The 24472-nt window shown below is 46.5% G+C and overlaps 1 protein-coding gene across 12 annotated transcripts in view; it reads right to left on the reverse strand.

The window, feature by feature from the left end:
- TIAM1 (TIAM Rac1 associated GEF 1) overlaps positions 1-24472 on the reverse strand; it is a 497838-nt gene that overhangs the window by 211898 nt on the left and 261468 nt on the right. The window contains exon 4 of one of the 12 annotated variants that reach the window (XM_068270615.1): positions 5044-5195. The exons of the other annotated variants lie outside the window; for them this stretch is intronic. The gene's annotated coding sequence lies outside the window, so the exon portion shown is untranslated. The remainder of the gene's footprint in view (positions 1-5043; positions 5196-24472) is intronic. 12 annotated transcript variants of the gene reach the window in all.

Below are 24472 nucleotides of genomic sequence, written 5' to 3' on the forward strand. Positions count from 1 at the left end.
CACATTTTGCTGCCCTGCTGCTTCCGATGGGCCCTTTATCCACAGGCTGCCATCCGCTTCAAAAAGCGAGTTGCAGCCGGTTTGCTGACCGCTAGAGCACTTTAACTTGCATGTAAATCGTGATGCTCATTTCCCGCTAGTGTGCATTGCTTTTTTTCCCCGCACGCAATCGCCGACTCACGCAATTCTCGCTGCGATTGCACTTCGTTGGGTAAACGCCCCGCAGCACAATTGCAGGCGGAAGCAAAAGCAGCAGTGGAAAAGGGTCCTTATTCACTGCACTGTGCGTCATTCGCTTTGAGATCAACAGGAGAAAATCGATATACAAATGTGATTATTATTTATCTTGTGTATGTGCGGTGCATTGCAACACGCGCCCCCCCCCCCCCCCCCCCCCACCACCACCACCACCAATTCTTTCAGTTGTAGGCCTTTTACACACCCCAAACTCTGAGGGCAGGGAGAGTAGTCCCTGAGCTACCTCTAGGGCAATTTGCAGCCCTGCTGGTTTGTATGCCCTCTCAGGGAGCAGACCTGTTCCGAACCATTCGTATTGCTCTACCATACCCTCCAAATCTGGGTAGTGTAGGAAAGGGAAGAAACCTGTAGGAAATCTATAAGGCTGCTTTCACAGTGAGACGTTAAAGGCGCACGTTAGTGCAGCCTGTAACGCAGCCCCACCGCATAGCAATGAAAAATCAAAGGGCTGTTCACAGTGCCCACGGTGCGTTACATTGTAACGCAGCACATCCGTTGAGAGTGCTGCATGCTGTGCGTTATGCGCGGCTAAGCCGCGTTAGACTGTGCGCACATGCTCACTAGTGTTGGGGAGGAGTGGAGAGCGGCCAGGCACATGGCTAATTAATATTCACTGCACGGTGTGACGTGCAGTGTTTACGTCCTGGAGCAGCCGCTCTGTGCGGCAATTGGCCGAGCAGGACCACGTGACGCGGCTCACTCTGACGTCCACATCAGAGAGCACCAGGCGTTGCGTTAGGGGCACGTTATGTGCCCTATAACGTCCCCTAAATGCAACGTCCTGGTGTGTAACTAGCCTAAAAGTCATTTTAGGAGGAGGAGGATAGATATAATTGTTTATCTCTTCAGTTTATTTTCCCCTCAGGGTTTCCTTTGAAGAAGCCAGAAATCATAGCAAGCGGCAGGCGGTCTCTTCCTAGGTAGGGAACCTTTCGCAATATTTCTGGAGAACTTTGCTTTTTATCCCGTGATTTCAGTTAAAAGGAATGAAAAAAGCATGTCAAGTGGAGTATCAGGAAGCGCAACTGTGCGAATGTACAGAATGGCAGATTGCACATGTAAAAATAGATTAGTGGTGGGAGGCTGTTCTGACAAGTCTCATCTACCCACAGCAAGCGGAGCTCTGCAGCAAGAATAGAATAAAATGACACAAAATCTGCCAAGACTTCCAGAAGTGGCTGCTATGAAAGCAAGGAGGGGAAAAAAAAAGTTTGGATACTAAAGTGTGCTCTATCGCTAATGAAGTCACACTTCACACAAAGGATCTCTCTGGCTGTGAGAATGAATGGAAGCTGAGCAGCCAATGAGGTGACAGCACAGAGTCTCACTAAATTCCAAAATTTAAAAACAAAAACAGTAACAGCAGCCAAACTGATCCACAGAAGAGAATCCTTAAAGGAAACCAGAGAGGATTAAAAGTTATTTATACATACCTGGGGCTTCCCGCAGTTGCAGAAACCCTAATCGCTCCCACGCTACGGTCCTCAGCTTCCTCCGTTTGCAGGTGCTAGTCCCGTCCTTCCAGGGGGCGTGGCCAGCCTACGCCAGTGAAGTGCGCTGTTTGTGTATCTCTCCAGCAGCCGCTGGAGAGGTACGCAAGGAGCGCACTTCAGCTACGACCGACTGGCCAGTCGGGCTGAAGTGACGGGACCCGCACCGGCGAACGGGGGAAGCTGAGGACCGCAGCGTCGGAGCGATTAGGGTTTCTGCAGCTGCGGGAAGCCCCAGGTATGTATAAATAACTTTTAATTATTCCTCTCTGGTTCTCTTTAAAGTAGGAGGATTAGCTATACTATGCCATGGAAAAAACATATATAAGTAGATAAAGCTTGAGCTTGCGTGTAAAAACAAGTGAGCAGAGGATCATGTTTCAGCTAGGCAGGGAAATAAAGGGAAGAGGATGAATATATTATAGATAAAAAGAAGCCCCAGCATGCAACTGAATGGCAATGGCTATTAAAGGGCCAGTGCTCCTAAAGTATGTGATAACTCCAAACCATAACAGCAGAAAAAGTTTTGAATGCAGGATTAGCATCTTTATCACTTAATACACTCAGACCAGTTGCTGTAGAAATTAGATTTTTTTATGGTGACAATACCGCTTTAAAGGACAACTGTAACGAGAGGGATATGGAGGCTGCCATATTTATTTCTTTTCAAGCAATACCAGTCGCCTGGCTGTCCTGCTGTTACATGCTTGTTCAGGGGCTTGGCTAAAAGTATTAGAGGCAAAGGCCTCTAATACTTTTAGCCAAGCCCCTGAACAAGCATGTAACAGATCAGGTGTTTCTGACATTGCCAGATCTGATGAGATTAGCTGCATGCTTGTTTCTGGTGTGATGCAGACACTACTGCAGTCAAATAGATCAAGAGGGCTGCCAGGCAACTGGTATTGTTTAACAGGTAATAAATATGGCAGCCTCCATATTCTTCTCACTATATATAGCTCCTCCCTCCCAGTGATGTTTAGCCTAGGCCAGTGATCTGCAAACTTGGCTCTCTAGCTGTTAAGGAACTACAAGTCCCACAATGCATTGCAGGAGTCTTAGGCTACATTTCCACTTGTGCGGTGCGAATCATTGCGGTAAAAATTTGCATGCGGATGCGAATTTCGCATGCGGGTCTATGCGAATTCGCATAAAAATTAGCATGGATGACGATGTATGCTGGTGTGCTTTTCCATTGTTTCTATGCAAATTCACATGAAAATTTGCATACCCAAACCTCATCCGAATTTCCTATTAAATATATGGGGGCTGATTCACAAAGCGGTGCTAACAGTTAGCACCCTGGTGAAAAGCCCTTTATCACGCCTAAACTCAGTTTAGGCATGATAAGTTTAGGTGTGATAAGTTTAGGTGTGATAAGTTTAGGTGTGATAAGTTTAGGTGTGATAAGTTTAGGTGTGATAAGTTTAGGTGTGATAAGTTTAGGTGTGATAAGTTTAGGCGTGATAAGTTTAGGTGTGATAAGTTTAAGCACCAACTGCGTTAGCACCGCAGTGCACAGCTGATCAAAAGTTTTGCGCTAGCAAAGTCTGGTGCACTTCGCATAGAGTTTAATGGCGCTGCTTTGCGTGCGGGACTTTGCACGCTATCTACACTTATCTAAACTTAGCATGCCTAAACTTATCACACCTAAACTTATCACGCCTAAACTGGCTTTTCACCAGTGTGGTGCAAAGGTTATCATGCCTAAAGTCTTTTAGGCGTGATAACTGAGTTATCACCGCTTGGTGAATCAGGCCCATTGTATGCGATTCGCATAGTGATATGCGAATTCTGATGGCTCTGCCATGCGAATTTTTTCTGCACAGAAAAACGCAAAGGAATCCTGACAAGTGGAAACAGTCCCATTCACTTGTATTGCTATGCGAATTTGCATGCGAAAAACGCATGCGAATCTGTGATCGTGGAAATGGGCCCTTACAGGCACAGTCATGATTCATAAAGGCAAATGCATTGAACTTTTAGTTCCTCAACAGCTGGAGAGCAAAGTTTGCAGATCACTGGCCTAGGCTGTTTAGCTATGCAGAATTCTCCTTCCGGAGCATTCTAGGAGACCAGGTATATTTTGTACTGCCTTTAGAACTCTCAGTAAACAAACATTCTGCAGAGCTGCACCTGCCACCTGTGATAAATTTAAGAATGTAAATCAGGGTGATGAAAGAATAGGCAAACAACACTGACTGAATCATTTCTAAATGGATACTGTAAAAAAATAAGCATTTTATTCATTACATTTTTATCCATACAGTTCCTCTTAAAAATAAATACGCCCACAATGACCTCTGCTCTAGGTCATAAGCATCAGAATAGCATTTGTAAGAGTCTGCTAGTTCTGCAATGTGTGTGTAACAAGGTGTATTATGATGCGGACGTTGTACCAATCACATCATTAAGTGATGAAAGTATGGATTTACGCACTGTAAACCGATTACATAAGGGAGGAGGTGCTGATTGTAACATTTAATAAAGCAACAAATGGCTGAGCAATTTGCTATTCATCTCCTAAAAGCATAACACACCTTGCAGAGTAACTGCCTGACTGACCCATGACCTCATTGTGTCACCCTATTATTTTCTGTACAGTCTCCTTGTAGTCACAGGTGCTATGTAAACTCCCCAGCTCAGAATCCTCGTCAAGCAACCGGTTTCTATGTTACTCTCCGAAGAATTTAAAAAATGTTAATGGCAAAGGTTTGGTTTTAGGATTAAATGAATTCCCGAATGTTTGATACTATTGTGTCATTAGTGACCATCTCCTTTCCCTCAGCCTACTGGTGCCTGCCTACGTCCTGATCTCCCTCTCAGCCTACTGGTGCCTGCCTACGTCCTGATCTCCCTCTCATCCTACTGGTGCCTGCCCACGTCCTGATCTCCCTCAGCCTACTGGTGCCTGCCCACGTCCTGATCTCCCTCAGCCTACTGGTGCCTGCCCACGTCCTGATCTCCCTCAGCCTACTGGTGCCTGCCTACGTCCTGATCTCCCTCTCAGCCTACTGGTGCCTGCCTACGTCCTGATCTCCCTCAGCCTACTGGTGCCTGCCTACGTCCTGATCTCCCTCAGCCTACTGGTGCCTGCCCACGCCCTGATCTCCCTCAGCCTACTGGTGCCTGCCCACGTCCTGATCTCCCTCAGCCTACTGGTGCCTGCCCACGTCCTGATCTCCCTCAGCCTACTGGTGCCTGCCCACGTCCTGATCTCCCTCAGCATACTGGTGCCTGCCCATGGCCTCAATTCACTAAGATCATGCTGGAGATAATAAGGCAAGAGAAAACTTACCTTCACATAAGAGAGAGTTATCTTATCTCTTCATTCCTTAAGTTACCTCCTCTGTAGTTAATTTACCTCCTCTGTAGTTATTTTCACACGCAGTTAATAAAGCCTGTCTTTAACTCTGGAGTTATTTTAAGGATTGAAGAGTTAAAGAGACACTGAAGCGAAAAAAAATATATGATATAATGAATTGGTTGTGTACTATGAATAATTACTAGGAGATTAGCAGCAAAGAAAATATTCTCATATTTTTATTTTCAGGTATATAGTGTTTTTTCTAACATTGCATCATTCTCTAATATGTGCAGATTACACAACACTCAGCATTCAAAATTATTATTTCAGAGCAGTCTGTGAACTAATGACCTCTCCTCTGGCAGAGAAAAATTAAATAGTTCAATAACAGTTGAGATAATAAAAGTCAGAACACAGCCCTCTCCACGACTTTGAAAGTCGTAGAGCTTAATGGCTTTTTTGTATAGAGATAACAACTGGAGTTTCTTAACTCTTCCTGTACTGGAAACAATTAGACTGATGTATCTGATCTTAATGTTTTATTTCTTAGCTGTACTACACATACAAATCATAATATCATAATTTTTTTTTCGCTTCAGTGTCTCTTTAACTTAAAGACAGAAGAGTTAACTTTAGGTTTGCCTGAGGTAAAATGTTTCCTGAATACTACATGCCTTATCACCATGGTAACAACTCTAGAAGAGTTATTAAAGACAGGAGATAAGCTTAGTGAATTGAGGCCCATGTCCTGATCTTCCTCAGCATACAGGTGCCTGCCCATGTCCTGATCTCCCTCAGCCTACTGGTTCCTGCCCACGTCCTGATCTCCCTCAGCCTACTGGTTCCTGCCCACGTCCTGATCTCCCTCAGCCTACTGGTTCCTGCCCACGTCCTGATCTCCCTCAGCATACTGGTGCCTGCCCACGTCCTGATCTCCCTTAGCCTACTGGTGCCTGCCCACGTCCTGATCTCCCTAAGCCTACTGGTGCCTGCCTACGTCCTGATCTCCCTAAGCCTACTGGTGCCTGCCCACGTCCCAATCTCCCTCAGCCTACTGGTGCCTGTCCACGTCCTGATCTCCCTCAGCCTACTGGTTCCTGCCCACGTCCTGATCTCCCTCAGCATACTGGTGCCTGCCCACGTCCTGATCTCCCTTAGCCTACTGGTGCCTGCCCACGTCCTGATCTCCCTAAGCCTACTGGTGCCTGCCTACGTCCTGATCTCCCTAAGCCTACTGGTGCCTGCCCACGTCCTGATCTCCCTAAGCCTACTGGTGCCTGCCCACGTCCCAATCTCCCTCAGCCTACTGGTGCCTGTCCACGTCCTGATCTCCCTAAGCCTACTGGTGCCTGCCCACGTCCTGATCTCCCTAAGCCTACTGGTGCCTGCCCACGTCCCAATCTCCCTCAGCCTACTGGTGCCTGCCCACGTCCTGATCTCCCTCAGCCTACTGGTGCCTGCCCACGTCCTGATCTCCCTCAGCCTACTGGTGCCTGCCCACGTCCTGATCTCCCTCAGCCTACTGGTTCCTGCCCACGTCCTGATATCCCTCAGCCTACTGGTGCGTGCCCACATCCTGATCTCCCTCAGCCTACTGGTTCCTGCCCACGTCCTGATCTCCCTCAGCCTACTGGTTCCTGCCCACGTCCTGATCTCCCTCAGCCTACTGGTTCCTGCCCACGTCCTGATCTCCCTCAGCATACTGGTGCCTGCCCACGTCCTGATCTCCCTTAGCCTACTGGTGCCTGCCCACGTCCTGATCTCCCTAAGCCTACTGGTGCCTGCCTACGTCCTGATCTCCCTAAGCCTACTGGTGCCTGCCCACGTCCCAATCTCCCTCAGCCTACTGGTGCCTGTCCACGTCCTGATCTCCCTCAGCCTACTGGTTCCTGCCCACGTCCTGATCTCCCTCAGCATACTGGTGCCTGCCCACGTCCTGATCTCCCTTAGCCTACTGGTGCCTGCCCACGTCCTGATCTCCCTAAGCCTACTGGTGCCTGCCTACGTCCTGATCTCCCTAAGCCTACTGGTGCCTGCCCACGTCCTGATCTCCCTAAGCCTACTGGTGCCTTCCCACGTCCCAATCTCCCTCAGCCTACTGGTGCCTGTCCACGTCCTGATCTCCCTAAGCCTACTGGTGCCTGCCCACGTCCTGATCTCCCTAAGCCTACTGGTGCCTGCCCACGTCCCAATCTCCCTCAGCCTACTGGTGCCTGCCCACGTCCTGATCTCCCTCAGCCTACTGGTGCCTGCCCACGTCCTGATCTCCCTCAGCCTACTGGTTCCTGCCCACGTCCTGATATCCCTCAGCCTACTGGTGCGTGCCCACATCCTGATCTCCCTCAGCCTACTGGTGCCTGCCCATGTCCTGATCTCCCTCAGCCTACTGGTTCCTGCCCACGTCCCAATCTCCCTCAGCCTACTGGTGCCTGCCCGCGTCCTGATCTCCCTCAGCCTACTGGTGCCTGCCCGCGTCCTAATCTTCCTCAACATATTGGTGCCTGCCCATGTCCTGATCTCCCTCAGCCTACTGGTGCCTGCCCACATCCTGATCTCCCTCAGCCTACTGGTGCCTGCCCGCATCCTGATCTCCCTCAACATACTGGTGCCTGCCCACGTCCTGATCTCCCTCAACATACTGGTGCCTGCACACATCCTGATCTCCCTCAACATACTGGTGCCTGCCCACCTCCTGATCTCCCTCAGCATACTGGTGCCTGCCCGCATCCTGATCTCCCTCAACATACTGGTGCCTGCCCACGTCCTGATCTTCCTCAGCATACTGGTGCCTGCCCGCATCCTGATCTTCCTCAGCATACTGGTGCCTGCCCACGTCCTGATCTTCCTCAGCATACTGGTGCCTGCCCACATCCTGATCTCCCTCAGCATACTGGTGCCTGCCCACATCCTGATCTCCCTCAGCATACTGGTGCCTGCCCCCATCCTGATATCCCTCATCCTACTGGTGCCTGCCCACGTCCTGATCTCCCTCAGGATACTGGTGCCTGCACACATCCTGATCTCCCTCAGCATACTGGTGCCTGCCCACGTCCTGATCTCCCTCCAATCAGCGCTTATCTCCTTTCCATCAGCATAGTAGTGCCCGCCCACATCCTGATCTCCCTCCACCCATCAAACTCAACCTTGCACAAGGAGCATCATTATGGGCCTGTTTCAACTAGCAATGGTGCAAAGCAATAAACGTGGTGCGTTGCGACACAGTGAAAGTTATGGATGGCATTCTGCAGTTTTTCGAGGCACGGATCCAATTCCCATAGTGGTATTATTAAGCCGCATCGTACAACGACTGGAACTACCTGCGGAAGTTGCATTGCACTGCGGCAATAAAGTAAGTGAAAATGGACCCTTAACCATCCTGATATATGCCACAGAGCATGCCTGGGCTATACATGATTGTGCATGGAGAGGACATTCCTGCTGAGGAGAACCAGTGAAATGTTAGCGTACCGAGTGGGTCCACATCCTGGGACTCGCCATGTGCCAACACTTCCATGCTGAATAAAGCTCTGCAGTTAATGAGAAGTGCAGAGAGGTGTTATGAAGGAATGATGGGAGTAATGCAGAGTTCCCCTCTAGCTTGCTCTGTAGATAGTGAGCAGTGTGACGAGGTGTTTTGCAGGAATGATGAGAGTACAGCTATGTACACACGCCTGACTACAGGTCGTCAGACCTGCCCGTGAGGTGGACGTTCCGACGACAGTTTGCCGGTGTGTACAGTCTGTCCTCAGGCTGAGAAGGCTGGTTCTGACTGATCCGCTCGGTGGATCAGTTAAAACCATCCTTATCAACCTGACAACACACTGTACACACTGGAAAACTGTTGCCAGAACAACCACCTCACGGGCAGGTCTGATGACCCGTAGTTTGTAAAAACCAGGCTGGGGAAGGCGCCTTCATGCAGAGTTCCCCTCTAGTTTGCTTAGCAGATAATGAGCAGTGTAATGAGGTGTTTTTGCAGGTTTGATCCAGAGTTCCCCTCTAGTTTGCTTTTAGTGCTTTTTTCAGTTGCTTCACCATTTTTCACTCCCTTTTGTCAGGAGTAAAAATTCCCCTCTCTTACAGACCGCTGGGCTGCCTACCTGCAGTAAAGCTTTTACTTTCACCCTCGGGGAGCTACATATTACAGCTTAGATCTATTTTAAGGCTTTTGGTAATACATTATAATCATCATTATCCTGCATTCATGTAGCGCAGACTTTTTCCCACAGCACTTTACAGAACACACTGAGCAATTCACATCGCTAGCTGTCCCCTTCAGAGAAGCTCACAATCTAATAATCACTACCACAGCCCTGGTCTGCTCTCTTATTTATTATTTTTATAAAGCGCCAACATATTATGCAGCGCTGGGCAATAAATACATACAGTGATAGAAGACTGACAGACGTACGAGGTTATACAACATAGGACAAAGTTATACAAGGCAGAGAGGGTACAAGATACATGGTCATGTGATTTGGGGCTGGTTAGGCAAGTCCAATAAGTACGGGGAGGTCATAGGAAAGGAGCATAAGATCATGTAGATTGTACACTAGGAAAGGGAGGACCCTGCCAAAGGCACTGAACAATACCCACTTTCATTTCTGTAATTTCAAAGTTCATGTCAGAACAACCAAACATTTTCAGACCAGGCCTAAAACATTTGGCAAAACATTTGGTAATCCTACATGGTTTCTCCATCGAATGCAGTATTTTACCAAACATTTGGCAGATTAGTCTAAACTACTTTGTGAATTGAGGCCATAATGTTCTTTGATCACCTTTATACCACATTCACAGCAAGACATTGTATAGCAGGAAGGCAATACAGCAGAACAAAAAAGTAGTGCGGCGCTGTATGGCTGGGTTGTGTCAGGTTCAGTGAAGCATACAGTCACGGAAAAGTATGCTTCACTTCTACTGTTAAAGGAGAACTGAAGTGAGAAGTATACGGAGGCTGCCATATTTATTGCCTTTTAAACAATACCAGTTGCCTGGCAGCCCTGCTGATCTATTTGGCTGCAGTAGTGTCTGAATCACACGAGAAACAAGCATGCAGCTAATCTTGTCAGAGCTGACAATAATGTCAGAAACACATGATCTGCTGCATGCTTGTTCAGGGGCTATGGCTAAAAGTATTAAAAGGCAGAGGATCAGCAGGACAGCCAGGCCACTGGTATTGGTTAAAAGGAAATGAATATGGCGGCCTCCATATCCCGCTTCCTTCAGTTGTCCTTTAACATGCATGTGTACTGGTATGGCACTGCATTTGGTACTTTACCATACTACAACCCGTTATACCGCAATGCACCTGCTGCACTGTGAAATAGGGCTGTGGAGTCAAAACAAATATAATGGGACGCCAACTCAGATTTCAACTCCTCCTGAAACTACCGACTCAGTCTACAGGTACCCAACATTGCTCCGGCTCCCCAGCCCTGCATAGGTGGTGTATTGCAGTGCTGTAGGCCGCATTACAAAGGCGCCATTACGCTGCAGTGCACCACAGTGAACGGGGCCTTATCTACCTGTTTTAATGACAATACACACCTTTATCCATGGAGGTTTTAGCACGGCAGGCACTGTGATTGCGTTTTTCTAAAAACGCATCGCACCAGTGTGTACAGGTCAACACGATTTTCATTATTTTTCAAAAGACCTTGCGATTTTAAAAACGCATGTGTTTTTAAAAACGCAACGCAAGCACAGCAGTGTGTACAGGCCCTAAAGGTGCGCACACACCTTTGACGAGTGTTGCCCATCGGGGCATCAGGACCTGATCCCATTGGGTGGCATCGCTGGGCCGAGCTGTGCTCACACGTGCTCTGAGTTACAATGCGGGATGACGACAGAGGTACGAGTGGCGCATGCACTAGGTTACGTGGTGGGGAAACGATGCGAACAATGGAATCGACTTCACTGGGGGTGAGTAGATCCGCCAGGCGGATCGCTTGTGGGTTGCGGTCAGCAGTTGCCGGCTGCCGTACACAGGCCTGATTATCGTCTAAGATGGTAGTTATCGGCTGCCTCAGCCGACGTAAGTCAGGCGGGTGTACGAGCCTTAAATGTCAATTAGCTAGATTGTTGGCTGGACAAAGTGGATAACCTGCACCTGTCTGAGCAGCCCCATCACTTCAGAAATCGCTGAGTGATGACTGTAGGCTCAGATATTTTCCTAGCCTGGATCAGCCCTGCTGCAGTTTTGAAAGGCATCCAAAGAATAACATGACAAGCATCTGGGGAGGTGAGCGCAAAGTGCATTCAGCCTGGATGGAGATCCTGACATGACAAGGAAACAAGGCCCTTCATAAATCATTACCTACAATCACTGGGGGAACGTAGGAAGCTGCTGCTTTACAGTCTATATCTACACTCCCTTAGGAGACTACAGCCATCTGTATAGGAGGCCGAAATCCCATTGAGTACTATTACATGTAAATGTCTGCATTAGCAACTGTATTCGCTGCCTGAAAGGAACCGCAGGACCCTCCTATGAGTTGCTCTCTGTCACCAAACAGCATGCATAGCTCCTAAAAGAGCAGGTACAGGCTCTTCTCTCTAAAAACACAAAGGGTGCATTTCTCTCGGTTTTCCTTGTGTCCTGTGCAAGCGTTCAGGTCCACTTTAAATATGTGCTGCTTTTACCACAGCACTGTAAAACATAGACCTAAAGCTACATGAACAAGAAGGGGATAAAGAAAATCTACAACTGAATGGCCTAGGTTGTAAATGGTACCTACAGATAGAGGATATACAATAAAAAGTGTAGTGGAAACACAATAGGAGAGAGAGCCCTGCCCTTCCTCAACTTACAATTCAGGTATTTAAAAGTAGATGTGGCTATGGCAAATCTGAGTCTCTTTAAGCGAAGGCACTACTGCTATGACCAGAGACGAAAAAGTATAATAAATGTATACATACCTGGGGCTTTCTCCAGCCCCATGAGCATGGATCGCTCCCACTCCGGCGTCCTCCATTGCCTCTATCCCGGTACCAAGTCTCGTAACTTCCGCCGGACGTGGCCAGTTGCATGCATGCGTAGGGACTCCCCTATTACTGTATAATGGCATGCAACTCCGCCCTCCTAGTGATGTCACAGCCTAGGCAGTGATGTCATACAGCCTTCTGCCAGGTGAACAATGGGTGATCACAGCCCTTATTCAATTCACATTTTCGCCCAAGTTTTCTCCTAGGTGATATTTCCACACCTCAGAGTAATTTTGACAGTACTTTTTCTCCTCCTCTGTGGTACTTTTTCTATTGCAGTGCTGAGAATTTATTTAAAGCGGTATCGTCACCATAAAAATCAAATTTCAACAGCAACTGGTCTGAGTGTATTAAGTGATAAAGATGCTAATGCTGCATTTAAAACTTTCAAAACTTTTTCTGCTGTTATGATTTGGAGTTATCACATACTTAAGGAGCACTGGCTCTTTAGTAGTCGTGCCAAAGAATTGCATGCTGGGGGTTCTTTTTATCTATAATCTATTCCTCCTCTTCGCTTTGTTTCCCTGCCAGCTGCTTATCTGAAACCTAATCCCCTACTCACTTGTGTTTACAAGCAAGGCTGAGGCGACTCAGCGATTGGAGGAGACAAGAAAAAAAAGTAAAGGGCAGAAATGACATCACGAGTTAGCCTTAACTGTGGGCAAAAGACATGGCCCCCACCAGGAACAGAATTCTCGTAATTTACTATATAACATTCACTGAAATCAAAACGTGGACAGTATAATACATGTGTTATGTAAGTAGATCAAGTATTTATCTACTTCTATATATGTTTTTTTCCCTGGCATAGTATGGCTGATCCTACTGCTTTAAAAAAAAACATGAAAAAAAAGAGAAAACTGTACAGAAAAAGTAAAGGGCCCCACGCCCATATGCAATTAACTTAATTTTCTACGTTTTCTCCTATATGATATTTTTACACCTTGTCAAAAAATGCCTTTTAAAGGGAAGGTTCAGGGAGGGCTGTAAAAAAATAAAAATCAATATCCACTTACCTGGGGCTTCCTCCAGCCCGTGGCAGGCAGGAGGTGCCCTCGCCGCCGCTCCGCAGGCTTCCGGTGGTCTCCGGTGGCCAACCCGACCTAGCCAGGCCGGGCTCTTCTGCGCTCTAAGGCCTGGCACTTCTGCGTCCCATGCCGGCGCGCTGACATCGGACGTCCTCCGGGCTGTACTGCGCAGGCGCAGTAGTTCTGCGCCTGCGCAGTACAGCCCGGCGGACGTCCGATGACGTCAGCGCGCCCGCGCGGGACGCAGAAGTGCCAGGCCTTGGAGCGCAGAAGAGCCCGACCTGTCAGCCGGCCTGGCCAGGTCGGGTCGGCCACCGGAGACCACTGGGAGCCTGCGGAGCGGCGGCGAAGGCACCTCCTGCCTGCCACGGGCTGGAGGAAGCCCCAGGTAAGTGGATATTGATTTTTATTTTTTTTACAGCCTTCCCTGAACCTTCCCTTTAAGGCACCAGCTAGCAAGAATATACCCAAACTACTTGTGATAGAACCTTTTCACCTGCATTTTGGTACTTTTTTAAATGCAAAGTGCTAAAAAGTTATTTAAAACAGAAGATGAAAAATGTTCTCCTAGGAGAAACCTTTATGGAAAAATTGAATTGAATACGGATGAAGGAGTTGTTTCTGTTCACTTTGGAACATACAACAAACATTCCACAGCAAAGCTCCTTGCCAGCAGTAAAGGTGTCGACACCGGTAATAAATTTCATAATGTAAATTGGGGAGAGGAGGAATTTTACAATGAGCAAACACTGACTAAATTTATAAATGAATATTGTAAAATTTAAAGAGGAACTCCAGTGAAAATAATGTAATAAGAAAAGTGCTTCATTTTTACAATTACGTCTACATGATTTAGTCAGTGTCCATTGTAAAATCTTTCTTCTCCCTGATTTACATTCTGACACTTATCACATGGTAAAAATTTTACTGCTGGCAGGTGATGTAGCTGCTGCATGCTTTTTTGGCAGTTGGAAAGAGCTGTAAACAGCTATTTCCCACAATGCAACAAGGTTCCCAGACAGGAAACTGCCAGGAGTTTCTTGTGGGAGGGGTTTCACCACAATATCAGTCATTTAACGCCCCCTGATGGTCTGTTTGTGAAAAGGAATAGATTTCTCATGTAAAAGGGGGTATTGGCTACTGATTGGGATGAAGTTCAATTCTTGGTCGGAGTTTCTCTTTAAGCAATTTTAATAATTAAGCTACTTCCAATAAAGCTCCTCTTTAAGAGTGCTAGAGTACTGAATTAAAGCGGTATGAAACTCTGCATTTATTATTTGCTCTAAAAGCTTACCGGTATTTACAGCATAAAATCTACTACCAAAAAATTTGTAGCAGAACAGCAAACAGTTAAGCCTAGAATACACAATGAGATTTCCTGCCAGATCGATTATTTCCAACATGTCCCATCTGATTTCTGTTCGATTTTACACAGAAATGAACAGAAACTATTGTAAATCAGATCGGACATGTTGGAAATAATGGATATGACAAAAAATCTGCCAGGAAATCTCACCGTGTGTAATAGGCATTAAACACAGCACTCGCTTCGTCAGTGGAAAGCTAGTTGCTTTTGGTTTCTGCAGCAGGAGAGGTGAGAACATTATATTTTGTTTACATTCCTTTGTCTGCTACAATTTGTTAACATTAGCAAAGGGCTGAAACTGAGCGCGCTCTGCTTCTCGTATGTGTGCTGCTGAGAAGTGATCACTGGATAGATTTTAATATATAAATACAGCAGCTATGCAATAAAATACAATGGCAGATTTCAGAGTAGATAAACTGTACTTTGGGATCTTGTATTTTTTTTTTTAAGCAGACAATATTACATGTGCACAAAAGCAAATATAACTGTATGGTTAATATAAAGTAGGAAAACACATTTTTTTATTGAATGTTATGTCAGTTTTATCCCACTTTAAGTACAGTACCGTGAAGTATTTGCTTAACATAAGTATTGAGCAGAAATTATCCAGGTTTTTTATTAGTTAATGACCAGAAACTGCCGGCCTCTATCTAATTAAAGTACCTGCAGGCATGAAAAGGTTAACCTGGAGCATACTGTAATTAGGTTAGCAATCAAATAATAAGTGGCTTGCTGGTAATTCAGGAACAGCAGGGGCGCTATTCAGCGCTGAACCTTTGATCCCAGTAAGACTCTCATATTGGCAAGCACCAGGCGCACTGTGAATTAGTTACAGTTTGTATTAACTTAAGACAGCAAAAGGAATTAAATCACTTGAGGCTGGTTCAAAAGGTTTGGCTGGAAGGAAGCAAAGGCAACAAAGCAGCACAAGGCAGCCGCTTCTCTACCCAGCATGCCTGAAGAGCCACCGAAAGTGATTAATAGGAGAACGATGCTGAGGGGAAACTGCCAGCCACCTGAAAGTTCACAGGTCAACCCTTCAGAAATGATACCATAAAAGGAAAGAAGGGGATCCTTCTGTAATATTTATTTATTTATTGTATTTATAAAGCGCCAACATATTACGCAGCGCTGAGTAAAGCGCCAAATACAAACAACACAGATAATATGTCCTTTCTGTATCCTGGAGAGGGCGAAAAATAATCAACAAAATGGAGATGATGAAATAAACAGCTAAGCAAACAAAAGTACAGTGAAGTGATTTCCCCAAATGCTTGCGCATAATACTGATTGTCATTCAAGGACCAGCTCCCTGGGGGGCTATGCATGGCACAATCTCACCCCACAAAACCAACAGCTTGATACAAAGCTCAGGCCATTTAGGGACACCTTAGTGTGATGATAATGAGGACTTCCTATGGTCAGAAGCTCTTGAGGGAAACTGACATGAAAGGCTAATCCTCCAATCTTCTCCTGGAGAAGAGGGAAGAGTTATATGGAAGGGGACAGGCTTACTGAGGCTCTCCAGAGCTCAAGAATATTGGAGAACTCAAAGCTATCTAAAGAGACTTTAATCCTAATTTACCAATGTTCTCCCAACATGGAGAGGAGAACAGAACAGACCAGACCAGCAAGGGGGAATAAGTTTCCAAATTTGCCCAAGTCAAATAGGATTGCTGGAAGCCCTGCAGGAAGATTGCTCATTAGCAGTAAAAGCAAGATCTTTCCCTTCAGTAACTCCACACTGACGGCAATGTTCTTCTAAGGTCTGATGGTGGGTTCTCTTAAAATGGCTGTGACCAAATTTCGGCACAGGGTAAAGCCAAGTCTTCTCACCCCGCTGCAGGCAAACTCCTGTGTGGCGTTAGGGCCTTTTTCCACTAGCCTGCGATTTGATTCTGATTGCCAACAGTTCGCAAAATGCATGGTATATTAAACTAATAGAACCAGCAAGAGCAATTTCCATTAGTGCAATCCGATTGCGTTGTGATTTTGGTCCAAGTGCAATCGGCGTTCTGCCACGTTTTGGATGCGATTAAGCTCTACTACAGTGGCTTGCAAAAGTATTCGGCCCCCATGAAGTTTTCCACATTTTGTCACATTACTACCACAAACATGAATCAGTTTTATTGGAATTCCTCGTGAAAGACCAATACAAAGTGGTGTACACGTGAGAAGTGGAACGAAAAGCATACGTGATTCCAAACATTTTTTACAAATAAATAACTGTAAAGTGGAGTGTGCGTAATTATTCAGCCCCCTGAGTCAATACTTTGTAGAACCACCTTTTGCTGCAATTACAGCTGCCAGTCTTTTCGGGTATGTCTCTTCCAGCTTTGCACATCTAGAGACTGAAATCCTTGCCCATTCTTCTTTGCAAAACAGCTCCAGCTCAGTCAGATTAGATGGACAGTGTTTGTGAACAGCAGTTTTCAGATCTTGCCACAGATTCTCGATTGGATTTAGATCTGGACTTTGACTGGGCCATTCTAACACATGGATATGTTTTGTTTTAAACCATTCCATTGTTGCCCTGGCTTTATGTTTAGGGTCATTGCCCTGCTGGAAGGTGAACCTCCACCCCAGTCTCAAGTCTTTTGCAGTCTCCAAGAGGTTTTCTTCCAAGATTGCCCTGTATTTGGCTCCATCCATCTTCCCATAAACTCTGACCAGCTTCCCTGTCCCTGCTGAAGAGAAGCACCCCCAGAGCATGATGCTACCACCATATTTGGCAGTGGGGATTGTGTGTTCAGAGTGATGTGCAGTGTTAGTTTTCCACCACACACAGCGTTTTGCATTTTGGCCAAAAAGTTCAGTTTTGGTCTCATCTGACCAGCGCACCTTCTTCCACATGTTTGCTGTGTCCCCCACATGGCTTGTGGCAAACTGCAAACGGGACTTCTTATGCTTTTCTGTTAACAATGCCTTTCTTCTTGCCACTCTTCCATAAAGGCCAACTTTGTACAGTGCACGACTAATAGTTGTCCTATAGACAGAGTCCCCCACATAAGCTGTAGATCTCTGCAGCTCGTCCAGAGTCACCATGGGCCTCTTGACTACATTTTTGATCAGTGCTCTCCTTGTTCGGCCTGTGAGTTTAGGTGGATTGCCTTGTCTTGGTAGGTTTACAGTTGTGCCATACTCCTTCCATTTCTGAATGATGGTGTGAACAGTGCTCCGTGGGATGTTCAAGACTTCTTTTTGTAGCCTAAGCCTGCTTTAAATTTCTCAATAACTTTATCCCTGACCTGTCTTGTGTGTGCTTTGAACTTCACGGTGTTTTTCTCTTATGGCCCATACTCACGGGCTACAATTGTCGCCGCAACACGCGGCGCGCGCGTGTTGCGGCGACAGGTCACCCGTGAGTATGCGGCGTTGCACGGGCGCGCACCCCGAACTGTCGCTCGCCGCTGATGTCGCCAGGCGATTGAACCGCTCAATCGCCTGGCGACAACGGTCGCTAGTCCGCGTGAGCACGCGGACTAGCGACAGCAACAAGAAAGGAATACATTGGGCTTCCGGCGGGGGGAGGAGCAACAGCGACAGCTTCCGCCGCATCAGTTGCCAGGTCCCTCCGCTGTGTGTATACCCTCACGTGTGCTGGCGACAGGCCAAAAAAGTTGCCTGTGAGTATGGGCCATTAGACAACCTCTTAGGCCGTCACAGAACAGCTGTATTTGTACTGACATTAGATTACACACAGGTGCACTCTATTTAGTCATTAGCACTCATCAGGCAATGTCTATGGGCAACTGACTGCACTTAGACCAAAGGGGCTGAATAATTACGCACACCCCACTTTGCAGTTATTTATTTGTAAAAAATGTTTGGAATGATGTATGATTTTCGTTCCACTTCTCACGTGTACACCACTTTGTATTGGTCTTTCACGTGGAATTCCAATAAAGTTGATTCATGTTTGTGGCAGTGATGTGACAAAATGTGGAAAACTTCAAGGGGGCCGAATACTTTTGCAACCCACTGTATACTGAGTATTGCAGCTTAATCACAATCGCAATGTGGAAATTGAAAAGTGATTGCAATCACAATCATGATTGCGTTTCATAGTGGAAAGAACACTTAATGCTATTTCTCCTCTGAGCTCGGGGTGGGGTGCAACTTTTTTTATCAGATTACCCTTCAGTCTGATGCAAAATTGTACTGTATGTATTGAGCTTTATAACTAGCCTGTCTAGAACCACTTTCTAAAGCCTGGTACACACCATCAATTATAATTGGCCAATCACTGACCCATTTTACCACCTCCATGTACTATGAGGGTTTACCTACACAGTCTGCTCATAGTATTCAATATCTTTTGACCCTCATACTACATGGAGGCGGTAAAATTGATCAGTGATTGGCCAATCATAACTGGATGTGTGTACCAGGCTAATCCAACACCTACAATGCTCAACAAGATTCAAATGAATCTGACTTGCTTACAAACAATGCAAATTCCATACAGCTTGGAACTGGCCCAATTAAATGTACTTCCTGCACAATTTGATTGGTTCAATTCCAAGCTACATAAAATTTGCACGAACTTCGGAAATGACTACATCTCTAGTCATTACTATCAGCTCGACCGTCTGGCGATTCCCGTGAAATATGTCACAGCCAGACAAGAATACCGGTTGTTGTCACCTCTATAATGTTCACTGCGCTCCTGCTACCCCTGAGCTTTCCTCCACTCCAACATTCCGCTGCCCCACTTAACACCAATTTAGCAAATAACAGAGGAGCGATCTTCAGGGCTTTACAGCTCTGCCAAGCAGCGAGTGAGTGGCCAACTCCCGGCCCCGGAGAGAGTCCGGGATCCCTTCTAACAACATAAAAGTAAACAGGCAGTGAAATAAGAGCTGTGAATATCTCCCTTGAGGTAGACCAATAACTCGCTGTGCACAGAAATAGACATAAATAAAACGGAGCACAGGGCAGGACGCAACATTCCGAGGATTCAACAAAACCAATGCATCCATGTCAAAGAAACCACTAAGTTATTGAAAGTTGCTTCAAGCGGATGAACCTAATGGTGAAGCGTTTAATCATCCAGCAGCTACTGAAATTCTCAAGATGAGGGAGGGGGGTTTGGAACCAACTAAAAGGAGATGAAGTCAATTGTGAGATGAAGGCCTAATCGGTGTCTTTCCCATGATTGTGCTGGGTTCTCATCAGGGCTGTGGAGTCGGTACAAAAATCTTCCGATTCCAACTCCGACTTCTTAGTTTATGAAACCACGACTCCGACTCCAACTCCGGGTACCCAAAATGGCCCAGACTCCTCGACTCCGACTCCTTAGTCTAATACTTAACAGGGCTGTGGATTTTTTTACAAAAATCATCCGACTCCTCAATTTATGAAATCAACGACTCCAACTCCGACTCTGGGTGCCCAAAATTGCCCCGACTCCGACTCCAACTCCACAGCCCTGGTTCTCATGAACATTGGTTCATTCTACAAGACAGCTGCCTGCCTGCATTTTCTGTATTGATCTGAGGAAGCGGGCCATGACCCGCGAAACACGTTGTCAATGTTTTTCATTAATATTCTTCCAGTTGAACTGGTGTGTCTATCTTCTGAAGAGGTAAGAAATTACCTCTCATTAACACGTTATGTTTTAAAGTTTTAACACCCATATATTTTGGCCGCCTCCATCCCACCCTTCCATACTGCAAGATGGCTGTCTGCACAGCATGAGTGGAGAAAGCCATTGGCTGTGTGGAGAGGAGTCACGACAACCACTGAGCATGTTATTTTATTGTATTTATAAAGCGCCAACATATTACGCAGCGCTGGACATTGGTTAGGGTTACAGACAATATTTAGGGGTGACATACAGCAATATGACAATACAGGAATACAAGAAAAAACAGATCACGCAGCACAGTATATTAGGAAATTTAATTAGGAATTTAGGACGTTATTAGGAACACCTGTACACCTGCTTATTGATGCAACTGTCTAACCGGCCATGCATGTGCCAGCAGTGCAGTACAATCACACTGGTACAAAATAAGGAAATGAGGTCCAGAGGGAACATTCTTGTGGCCAGGAGTACAGATTTTTTACTTAGTTTCTCAGTATTTGATTCAGACTAAATTCACACCAGTGTTTGCAAACATCGGAATTCTGACATTGAATTGTTGTCGCCGTACGCCGTTTCCTGATGTTTAGTGCGGTGTGAATTTTGCATGCCAATTGCCATAGGACGCCCATGACACAACCCCAAAAAAATGGTATAAGTCTCATCCACCAATCGAATGTCGGCATGTGAATGCCACCTTCAAACCCCATGTCCACAAGGGGAACAGTGAATTGCCGAAAATGCTGACTTCTAACCAGGGCTGTAGAGTCTGTGCAAAAATCATCCAACTCTGACTCCTCAGATTATGAAAGCACAGACTCCAGGTACCCAAAATTACTCCAACTCGACTCCTTAGTCTAATACTTACCAGGGCTGTGGAATTAGTACAAAAACCATCAGACTCAGACGTCTCAGTTAATTGAAACCACCTCAGACTCCAGGTACCCAAAATTGTTCCAACTCTTCGAATCCACAGCCCAGCTTCAAATGCCAGTTTCGATACAGTCTAAAAGTCACGCCCCGCAAATGTTTTTAAACCACTAGCCTGCATCATTATTCAACTGCTGCTTTAACAAATTAACAAAACCAACCATTTTAATCAGGATCTTCGTCATCTCTGACATTTCGGGCCCGGCAAATTCCCACTGAGCCAGGTAGGCTGCAATAAGGTAATTCCTGAGCTAATTGCGGAATATTAACGATCTTGCCCACAGTCCCGGCTGCGTGTCACCTTATAATGGGAATTAATGTCAGATGACAAGCCGAAATCCTTGCAAACAGGCAGAATGAGGCAGCCGCTAGAAAATAGCATCCCTAAACGCTATAATTTCTAGTAATTACCTCGGAATAATGGGCCGAAGGAACAGAGAGAGGCACCTGTTTATCCTGTCAAAGTTTGCCACCTCCTTTAGCCCACTGGCCTGAGGCTAGCCAATTTATCTGTCAAGCGGGCCTCCTGCTAATGGTAATGCAGCCCACTGCCGCTCTGAGGAGAAGCGGGCTTAGAAAGGCCGCGCAAAACACAGCTGCAGAGATATTGGCATGGAGTGGGCGGATTCTCCAAGTCCCAATCTTTGTATCTGTCTGAAAGGAAGAGGTCCAAAGGCAGTGATTAGGTGGCATTGTTCAAGCCGAGAGAACTCTACGGCTTCACCGATGTGACAGGTCTGTGTGGGAGATGATGATGACAACAACATCCGATTACGACATCGCGGGGGGGTTGCAGTACCAGCAATCCGCAATCAGTGAGATTTTTATAGCTCCTTATCGCTCCGTCCGCCCCCTTATGCGCTGGCGGTTGAGAGCAAAACAACTCGGAAACGCTGGTATGTTTTGTATACAAAGCAGGAATCTGATGCCCAAAAGATACATACGGCAAAAAGCAAGTGGAGAATACAGATTTCGATGGAGGAGGACTGATGACAGCGCGAAGGTTCAATGGCTGAGCTGTCAATCTAACAGTGCGATTAACCGAATGAAAAGAACAGTGAAGAGCAGCTAAGCCTCTCCAGTTTCATGCAGAAGTTAAGTCAATTTCTAGGTCTGAACTAATAAGCCTGGATGAGGGAGAATAACTAGTATTAAATGCAAAATTCTGGTACTGTGAAGAAACTACACTCCTAGTTTAATTCTATATGCTGCAGGATGCGTGGAAGAATGTGGGGGACTGCAAAAATTATGCAATTCCTGAGTGGATCATTGACTTCAATAGCCAGTGCAGTGTTGCGCTCCATGCCTTCGGGTATTTTGACATGGATACTCTGCAGTGTAATGGACTCTTTTTTGCGCACTGTAACATGGTGGAGTTCTTAACCACCCTGGCGTTCTGATTAAATCGCCAGGGTGGCTGCGGGAGGGTTTTTTTTAAATAAAAAAAAAACTATTTCATGCAGCCAACTGAAAGTTGGCTGCATGAAAGCCCACTTGAGGGCGCTCCGGAGGCGTTCTTCCAATCGCCTCCGGCGGCCAGAAGTAACACGGAAGGCCGCAATAAGCGGCCTTCCGTGTTTCGCTTACCTCGTCGCCATGGCGACGAGCGGAGTGCCGTCATGGATGTCAGCCGACGTCCTGATGTCAGCCGCCTCCGATCCAGCCCTTAGCGCTGGCCGGAACTGTTTGTTCCGGCTACACTGGGCTCGGGCGGCTGGGGGGACCCTCTTTTGCCGCTGCACGCGGCGGATCGCCGCGCTGCAGCGGCGATCAGGCAGCACACGCGGCTGGCAAAGTGCCGGCTGCGTGTGCTGCTTTTTATTTGGTGAAAATCGGCCCAGCAGGGCCTGAGCGGCAGCCTCTGGCGGTGTTGGACGAGCTGAGCTCGTCCAGACCGCTCAGCACAACTGAAGTGAAAAATTAACACATTTTGTATGCCCCCCCCCCTCTCTCCCCCATACAGTTCCCTAGTGTCTAGTGGTCCCCCTTCCTCCTTTATACAGTTCCCTTAAGTATAGTGGCCCATCTCCCTCCCTTATACAGTTCCCTGATGTCTGCGTCCGCCCTCCTGCTCAGATCATGGCCATAGGGCCCATTCACACTGGGGCAATTAGCGATCGCGGCAGTGAGATTAGTGCAGCAATCGCCAAATGCGGTACCTGTATCTTGTGATTTTAGAGCAATCACGATTACACTGCTAAGTGCTAACCGCAATTGTTCAAAATCACAAGAGTGTACAGTGACTTTACCAGCACAAAACGCTTGCACTAACTGCTAGCGTTTAGCGTTGGCAAGTGAGAACAGGCCCTATCCCTTGGCCAAACATAATACAAAGTGGGGAAATCATCAAATTTGATAGCTCTGCGGGCCAGAGATTGATATGAATGCTCTACAGAGCCTTCCCTCTGTTTTAAGTCCTACCCCATAGAGCCACATTAATCCATGCCATGCACTGATGAGGATCAATCAATCTGAAACAGTCTGTATGCATGTTGGATTATTGTGGCTCTGTAATATTAACAAGCTGACACATCATTGCACTCCAGCGGACCTAGAGGTGTGTTTAGCTTACAGGGACAACAGTGGATAATTTGCATATTTCAGCAGTGGTGCATTGTGGGAGACATCTCAGAGCTCACTTCAACCTGAATGATTGCATGATTGCAAATACTTTCTGTTTTAAGAAGGCACACTTGTTTTCCTCTTTTTATGTCACTTCAGGTTTAATTAAAAAAAAAAAAAAAAGTAAGTTGCTGTTCCCTGGGGGCCAAATTTATCCTTTGCAACTCTATTAGCTGTTCAATAAAGTGACCTCTAAAATGTGCAGTGCTCACTAGTAACAGAGCCATCTATCTGGGTCTGATAGGGGATGTATGGGAGATGCAGGCAGCCCCTATGGCTCTCTGTACGGCGTTGCAGAGCTCCTGTTGCACCTCTGCAGTGCAGACTGCTCTAGGATGCTGCAATGCAGGGATCTATAAACACAAGATCTGCAGATATATTTCCAAGGAAAAGTCAAGTCTGAAGTCAAAAATCCCCTCTCTTCTCTATACCAGCTGACCCCTACATACCCTGATGTACAAAACAGGCCAACTCTACACCTAGGCCTTAAATAAAGCACACAAAACAAGCTCGCCCATAGAAGGAATTTTTATTGCTAGTTTTTGTCACTTTGGAGTGGATCTAAATTGTTCCTGAGCTGTAAAACCTCTGAAAACACAAGGGATCCTACAACCCAGTCCCCCCCCCCCCCCCAAGGACAGATTCCTTATAAGAATGGCAAAGAGTTGTATTTCTTGCCCGGGTCATATCTGAACATAGCGCCAGCTGTCACGTTTATGTAGGACTGGCCGTTAGAACCGTTAAAATGAAGTTTTGGTTGTGAATTGATGATTTTGCTATGGGTGCTGCCACTAAGGGCCAGTTTCCACTTATGTGAATTCACAGAGTTTCCCTGCATGCGAATTCAGTTGATAACACAGTCTATTGAATTCAATAAACTTCCATCCGATTTGCTTGTGG

Source organism: Hyperolius riggenbachi, chromosome 2, assembly GCF_040937935.1.
Source record: "Hyperolius riggenbachi isolate aHypRig1 chromosome 2, aHypRig1.pri, whole genome shotgun sequence".
In the NCBI taxonomy this organism is placed as follows: domain Eukaryota; kingdom Metazoa; phylum Chordata; class Amphibia; order Anura; family Hyperoliidae; genus Hyperolius; species Hyperolius riggenbachi.